The sequence below is a fragment of the Camellia sinensis genome, chromosome 2 (genome assembly GCF_055761805.1).
Source record: "Camellia sinensis isolate YWXY chromosome 2, ASM5576180v1, whole genome shotgun sequence".
NCBI lineage: Eukaryota > Viridiplantae > Streptophyta > Magnoliopsida > Ericales > Theaceae > Camellia > Camellia sinensis.
Window position 1 is genome coordinate 99251795 of NC_138962.1, and position 7656 is coordinate 99259450.

Genomic DNA, 7656 nt, shown 5'->3' on the forward strand with positions numbered 1-7656 from the left:
GAGCAGGGAAAACAGAGGTAGACTACGCATGGCAGTGGACTTCCGAGCAAGGCCCGAGCACGCGTGCATTGTGCCCTCTTCCCGAGGCCCTTTTTCTTGCTTTCTTAAATTAATTAATTTAATTTATTTAGTTGGTCTGTAATAATTAATTAGCTAGGATAGTTAATTCATTATTTGAATTGTATTATTCTTTTGGTCCCTCTGAGCGAGGGCGAATCTGTAATAAGTGTGGGTGAGTATGTGCATGTTTTCTAATCCCCACTTCTTTCTCCCTTTTACTTATTTGCTTTTGATGGTTAGTATTAGGGCATGTTTAATTTAGCATACCTTATGCTAAGCATGCGTGCATCCATACATTTGTCTTGCATGCACGAGCTCGGCGCATCATACTAACTGCATAAGTATTTCAAATCTAACTTGAATACGTGCATCAAATGATTGCATTTCACATGCCATTTTAGGATTAGCCGAGACTAACCTAATTGCATTATGTATGCGATGCATTAGCCACTTAACATGGACTAGGATCATGCATATGATTACTAACTACATTTTGTTTTGGGTTGGAGTACTTGGTGAGCTTTTATGCTTTAGCATCCTTGCATGCGTGTGAATGTTGCCATGACAGCATGATTACCATGAGGCTAGTTGCTTATGTGATATAAACTGCTTGAATGCTTGTGGGTGAAGGTTGGATTGTTTGAGTTGGAACAGCTCATTGAAATCCGTATTTTAGCCTACTTGCGAGTAGCAAATCCCAAAGCATTTTTAAAACAAACGGATATGCAATGCTTATTTCCAAATTAGGCGGTCTAGTTTATACTTTTGTGTTGTGCGCATCACATAGTAATTCTAGCTAATTAATCAGAATAAGAACACATAACGTTTTCAAAAATGGATATCATGGTTAGTAGAGGCCGATCTTCGGATATCATGGTGATGACGGACATGTGGCCTTTGGCACCGAGTCAGGGTTTCCTAAATTCCCCCAAAATAAAATATTTAGGTAGCGACTCTGTATCTGGCAAAGCAGCCCATGTTTGGTACTTTTTTTCTAAAAATCTATTTTCTCAAAAAGATTTTCCGGATTTGGACTCTTTGGTTCAGATTAAGAACCGTGACTATTTGAGAGTCCTGAACTGTAGTGAACCCAATATGAACAGAACCGGGGAGAGGAGGGACTCATCCCTCCCGGGGCATTCGGGGACGTCTACTGTTTCTGGCGACTTTGCTGGGGAGTTTAGAGAGCTTGACTCAAAGTCGTGATATCCTGTTTTGATTTCATTTATGTGTCTCTTTGCATTGCATGTGCATTGGTGCGCCTAGGACACCGTGTTTGCCATCTGTCATTCCTGAACGGTTCGCCAGAGGCTTGTCTTGTCAAGACATGACCATAAGGCTGACCGGTTGTGGGCTCTGACAGTATGGGCACACAAACCCCGGTTTTACCGGGGCACCCTTTTTTGACCATTCAACCTAGTGCATATTCGGAATCCGTAGTGACCATTCCAAACTAGGATAGGTTGTTTACCCGATGATAGGTTGTTTGAAACCGCTGTGTGCATAGTGAAACCCTAGCTCCTGACAAAATAGGACAGGGAAACCCTACCCCAACATAGGGGTGTTTTGGCTCTCACTTATCTGCTATGTGCCTTGGAGTGTATCTCTGCAGGGAACGTACATATCAGTTTGCAAGTTTGAGTATTAGGCCCGAGGGCACCAGTATCAGTGTTGTCGAGAAATCAGTTATATCTGCGGGTATCAGTTTAGTTTTGAGAACAGTGATTCTGGGGAACAGTGATCAGTAGTAGAGTGCAGTTGTTCGGCTACACCTGTATTTGATCCGTTTGGGCTGAAATGCTGCTTGTTTTTCCTTTCAGTTTAGAGAGTTCAGATAGTTGATACAGATTAGCCAGTGTTCCCCCTTGCTGAGGCAGGACTTATGATGACGCAGAATTCAGAAGAGACTGTGGTTATGATAGCCGCATTAGGTCAAAGAATCAGTTTGCAGGGCGAGACCGATGGTGATGCATCACACCCGCCCAGGTCGCCCATTGCACACCCAATCTGGGCATCCTAACTATATCAGGCTCGCGAGCCCACCACGTTCGAGCTGATGGGAATGATAGGTGATCTCCAAAGGTCCGTGGCGGATCTCGCCTACGGAATGTCAGCTTCGCCATCCGCAGCACCATATGCCGGGAATTTTTTGCCACAGGAGCCCCCGCTACTGGAACGAATTGTGATCGAGCTTAACCAACCCGAGGTGGTCTCAAGTTGTAGCAATGATGTATCGACACCAACCCAAACCCTTGATCAGGCTGAGGCCAGAGGTAAAAACAAAGCAAAGGCAGATACCGATCCCGTTGAGCAACTACTGTGGGGAGTCGAGGCTTTGAAAGCCAGGGGGATGAACAAGCAACAAACATCTGCAGTTGTGACCAAAACTGTGGATGATATTTTCCTCACTCCGATCGAGGGCAGTTCAAGCCAGTCAAAAAACCGGGACAGACCCCGTCACGCCAGAACAATTCCCTCCATTCCCAACCTTGTACTCGGGAAAGATCAGAAAGTAAAGGCAGTGCCTGCTGACCCGTTCGCTAGTGCGTCTAGCAAGAACACTCAGACTTCGAAGTACTTACCCCGAGGGCGCAGGACCTTCCACGCTCTCTACATGCCGTTGTCTAAGGCACTTCAAATCCTGGCTGAAAGGGGGCATCTTAAACCCCTTGAGCCTAGGCCCCTCCCCAGTCCTCTTCCAGCAGGCCATGACGTTACTCAGTACTGCGCGTACCATCAGTAGACCGGCCACCCCACCGATAATTGTTTCTGCCTCCGTCATGAGGTACAAGATTTGATCGATAACGAGGTTATCCTCCCGCCGACCTCAGCAAAGTCTGTTACTACCCAGCTATTGGATTTTGAGGATACTGCGAGTATGTGATCGGGGATGGTTAACCTTTAGGCGGTGCCTGGCATCTTGATGTGGCGTCTGGCACGCATTTTTGGGCATCTATGAAAGTTAGTTTTGTAAATTCTGGCTTGGGTGTCGAGCCAGTCTTCGGTTTCTTTTTGAGTCTATCTCTTTGTCTTGAGTCAGTTCTTTTGATTAAGGGTCTGTCTTATTGTAGCGAGTCAGTCCCCCTGTATAGAATGTCGAGTGATTCCGGGGTTGTTGCCTCGAACACCATTTTTGTATTTAACCTTTTTTCTTTCTTTTTGAGTCTGTCTCTACTGTGGAGCCAGTTACATCCGAGAAACCTGAATGAAACAGTTACGGCTATCATGTTTCCGTGCTTATTGTTTGTTTTGGGCTAGTTGTGCCAGAGGTTTTGAATGGAATGGCCCTGCATTCTACCTGCTCTTCTGTGCCTTGAGAATTATTGCATTGACCTAAGTTCTTCAAAACTTTTTTCGAAACATTGTGATAAAAACGAAGAGGAAGGAATCCCTCCGGTTTTGCAAAAATTTGATCAATTGAGAGAAAGAGAGGCATGCTAAGCCCTTAATGAATGAAATCATGCTTGTCAGTGTGAGTACTGGGAAGGACCCTGGCTTGATCCAGACCGGTTCCACACCATCTTCAGCGCGAGCGATTTGTCGCTTTCTTTAAAATAAAAAAAAAACTTTCAAAAACAAAATATTTTGCGCGATCCTGCGAAGACCTGTGTGGAATCGCTCCTGAGATGGTGCAGCCTAGGATCGCTCTCGACCTCAAGATTCGACCTGTTTGTTTTGAACCTCGAACTCATTCGGAACATTCAATGGTCAACTGTCAGAGGAGGCCCGTGTGGCCAGTTTTGAAGCAGCCCTCGAACAAGAGGCACCAAAGTCGAATAAAAAAGATTAGATCTCACCAGAAGAAGCTCGTGGGGCAGCCATGATGGATTCTTCTGCAAATCATTGCAACAGCCGTTCTCCTAGATACAGAGAGGCTTCAACTTCAAAAACCATTTGGCCTGGACTTTTTACACTTTTACCCTTTGAGAGGCTCGCTGGGCCGAAAACCCGGAAGGGCGACCCAGGCAAAAGTTAGAGCAGGAGAAAAATGCAAAAAATGCAAAAAAAAAAGAGAAGAAATAAAATCAAAAAAAAAAGAACGAAAAAAAAAGAGAATGAAAAGATACAAAAAATCAAGAAAAAAAAAAAGAAAAAAAAAGAAAATGAAAAGAAGCTCGCGACGTCGAAAACCCGCATCGGGCACCTTGGCAAAAGTTAGAGCCTGAAAAGTGAAGGTTAAAATACCCGAGTGTACCTTAACCAGAACTACGTAAGGCTTGATTCCCATGTTTAGGATACGTAGGCAACTTCATTCTGAAGTCCAGCCCCCAACGCTTTCATAGCATCTTAGTCCATACAATGGTTTCGATTTCATCCCAAAGTCCAGTCGCCAACACTTCCAAAGTGACTGTGTCCATATATTGATTATGACCGTCTTCGTCATCTCCGTGTCCAAGAGTTCGACCACCACCAATGAGGATTGTTTGCGGACTGCTGCGGCAACGTCCAAACAAAGGGCAACTTTCCGTTGCCACGAGTCGTCGCGAGTCGCCGTTCAAACCAGGGGCAACTTTCCGTTGCCATGCAGCCCCTTCAAGCAAGGGGCAATTTTCCATTGCCTCCGATCCGAGGTTGCGTATCTCAAGGGTAAGTTCCGTGCTCGTTTAGCATTAGCCGTTTGCAAAAATAGTTTTTTACTGAGGTTGACTATTTTCTCGAAAACTATTCCATTTTCCAAAACCCGACCTTTTCTTGGACCCAAAAAAGGAAAATTTTCAGTGCTTACAGCCTGACTTGCGTGATTTTCAAATCAAAAATCGAACAAGTACGTTAATCCGACTCTCATCTTGATCAAAACTGTTTTAGTAGAAAACCAAAACAAAAAATGGTCAAAATGATGAACTAGGGGCACAGTTGAGCCAGGCGTTCTGTCTTTCCCCCATCGTCAACATACTTGCTAGGAGGGCACTCTACCCACCAGAAGAAATAGCTGTGAGCTAACGGCGTTGGGCATGAACCTGCAACTTCCTACTCATTCATCAATATCCTTGGGGAGGGACGAAAAATGAGAGAATAAAGAATAGAGAGGTGTAAGTTGAGGAAAAAGTAAGAAAAGGGTTTTGAGAGGAAAAAACTGAGCCTGAGGGCCGAGTGATGTGAGAATCACAAATCAGAAAGGGTGGGAAATATACCCGGAGGAACTAGCTCCTCGAGATTTGGGGTCTTTCGTTGAACATGTCCGCGTGTCGTGTCTTTCGCTTTGTTCACCTCGACTTTTGTTTTGGGTCTTTTCCGAGCGTGTCTCGTTGTGTTTAGGTCATGTACCCTTTTGTTTGAGTCCTTCCCGCCGTGTTCAGTTGTAGGCTCGATACCCCGGTTGAAAATCCTTTTTTATTTCGAAAATCGTTTATACCCAGAGTGCTGTGCCATTCTCTACATCTGTGCGAAGCAAAAGAAGAAGAAAAAAAAAATTCGGGGCATCTGAGCGTGCTTCAACTTCAACTGGTTCCATCTTTGTGTTCCGTCTTGTCAGATTGGGCCGTTTGTTCAGGATTTGCTGTGTGCAGAATGAACCGAGTGTGGTGTTAGGGCTGTATGCAGACTAATCCCCAACAGAGTATGGGCTGTGCGTTCAGTTTGAGCAGTGTGTTGCTTGGGCTGTTTTGCTATGAGGCCGTTTGGTTATCGGATCATTACAGTACAAATGCTCGATTTTCAGACAACAGGTCAATTCCATTCATATTGAGGTGTAACATGATGTATTACAATGCAATGTATGAGATATACAAATGTAACACTTTTTAAACAAAAAGTTTGTTCATTTCATTATCTTCTTCAAGTACATAGCTTTGAAAACAAAAATCTGCCTGCGGCAGTACAAGGTAATCTAACTACTAGCAAAGAGAATAAAGAAAAAAAAAAGAGAAAGTACAAAAAAGAAGAAAAGCAGCCATCTGGATCGTCGTCAGTAGTCTCGGGCCCGGGGATCTGTCCTCGCCCTCTTTCCGGACGAAGGTCCAGGGGCATCGTCATCAGCGTCGCCATCTGAGCTTGAGTCTGAGTCGTCTCCAGCCTTCTCAGATGACCCGGCCTCTGCCTCTGCCTTGGACTCATCATCGTCATCATCGTCATTATCAGGGGTCGACGCCTGAGAGCTACTCCCGACATGAACACGCCCCGCCCTGGTACGGGGACGTACAACGTCTCAGTGCCCTCCTCGAGCAGGAATAGAGGGCCTAGCCGGAGCACCCCCCACAGAAAGAATGTGGAAGGGAGGCTGAAAAGCATAAAAGGCAAATACATCAGAATACTGTGAGCAGTTTATCAGTGCAGAATACAGTGTATGAGCACAGTGTGTGAATGTCGTGAGCAGTTTATCAGTGCAGAATGTAGTGTATGAGTACGGTGTGTGAATACCGTGAGCAGTTTATCAGTACAGAATGCAGTGTATGAGTACAGTGTGTGAACGCCGTGAGCGGTTTATTAGTGCAGAACGCAGTGAATAAATACAGTGTATACAGTATATCAGATGCTGTGAGATCAGTATGTCAAGTGTTGTGCCGTGCATCAGACTACGCGAATCAATTTATGAATGGTTTGAGACCGTCGTTAGAAGGACATACCAGAATACTATAGAGGGCCAGGAGGTCGAAGGTCCGCTGTAGCATCCCCATCATGGAGGCATTCAACTCCAAGGACTGCCGGGTGTACTCGGAGGATGCCTGCGAGGGTATCAGATACATCAGTATTCCGCGGAATATCAAATAAACTGAAATGAAATGCCAATGCAAGATGCAAAATGAAGTAATACATATCGGAGGCAAGTCGGGGACACTGGCTAACTCATGATCAGCCGGGGGAGGAGCAAAGGAGATCTGGTAGGTCGCCCCACCCTGCCCTCTGTATGTCAGTGAAGTGGGCAGAGCAGGCCCGCCGGTCCCCCGCCCTCTCTGAACTCCACCCCTGCTGCAGACTCGAGCTCTACTCGACGCTCCTGCTCTAGCCCCCGCTCCCGCTCCAGCTGCCGGCACCGCTGGCCTCTCCCTCTCGGCTCGGCGACCACTGCCCAAGGGTCGCATAATGTAGGTCTGGATGTACTCGACATAGTCGCCCTCGCCTCTGTTACGCTCCGCACCCCAGCTGACGGTGTAGTCCCTCATGTGCTCAAGGGAGAACCCCCCTGTATGCCTCATATGTGTAGGGGGCAGACCCGGAACTATCTGCTCCGGTAAACCAAGGGTCTGGCGCAAGAAACGCTCACCCAGGTACCAAGCCCGACAGATAGGGCCCTCCAACAGAATCCTGAGGTGGGCCGTCTCATCAGCACCCTCATAGTGGTCTTTCACCCCAGCCGGCAACGGAGCCCCGGGCTGCCAAGTGATCGGCGGGTAAATATGCAGTTTGTTATCTATCTGTTATCGAAAATACAGTGCTAAGCGAAGCCTAAGGAAATTCTAAAGTTGAACATACCTCCGCGGCGGTGATGGTGTCGAAGTAGTGGCGGAAGAAAGTAAAAGACTCCCGTGGTCTCCGCACGCACCGCGCATCAAAGCGATGAGAGAACGGGACGACGAGAGGGGTCTCCGCGTTGGGTACTGGGGCTAACCTGGGAAAGTAAGCGTAGACCCACAACTGCAAACCAAATACCAGTATGAT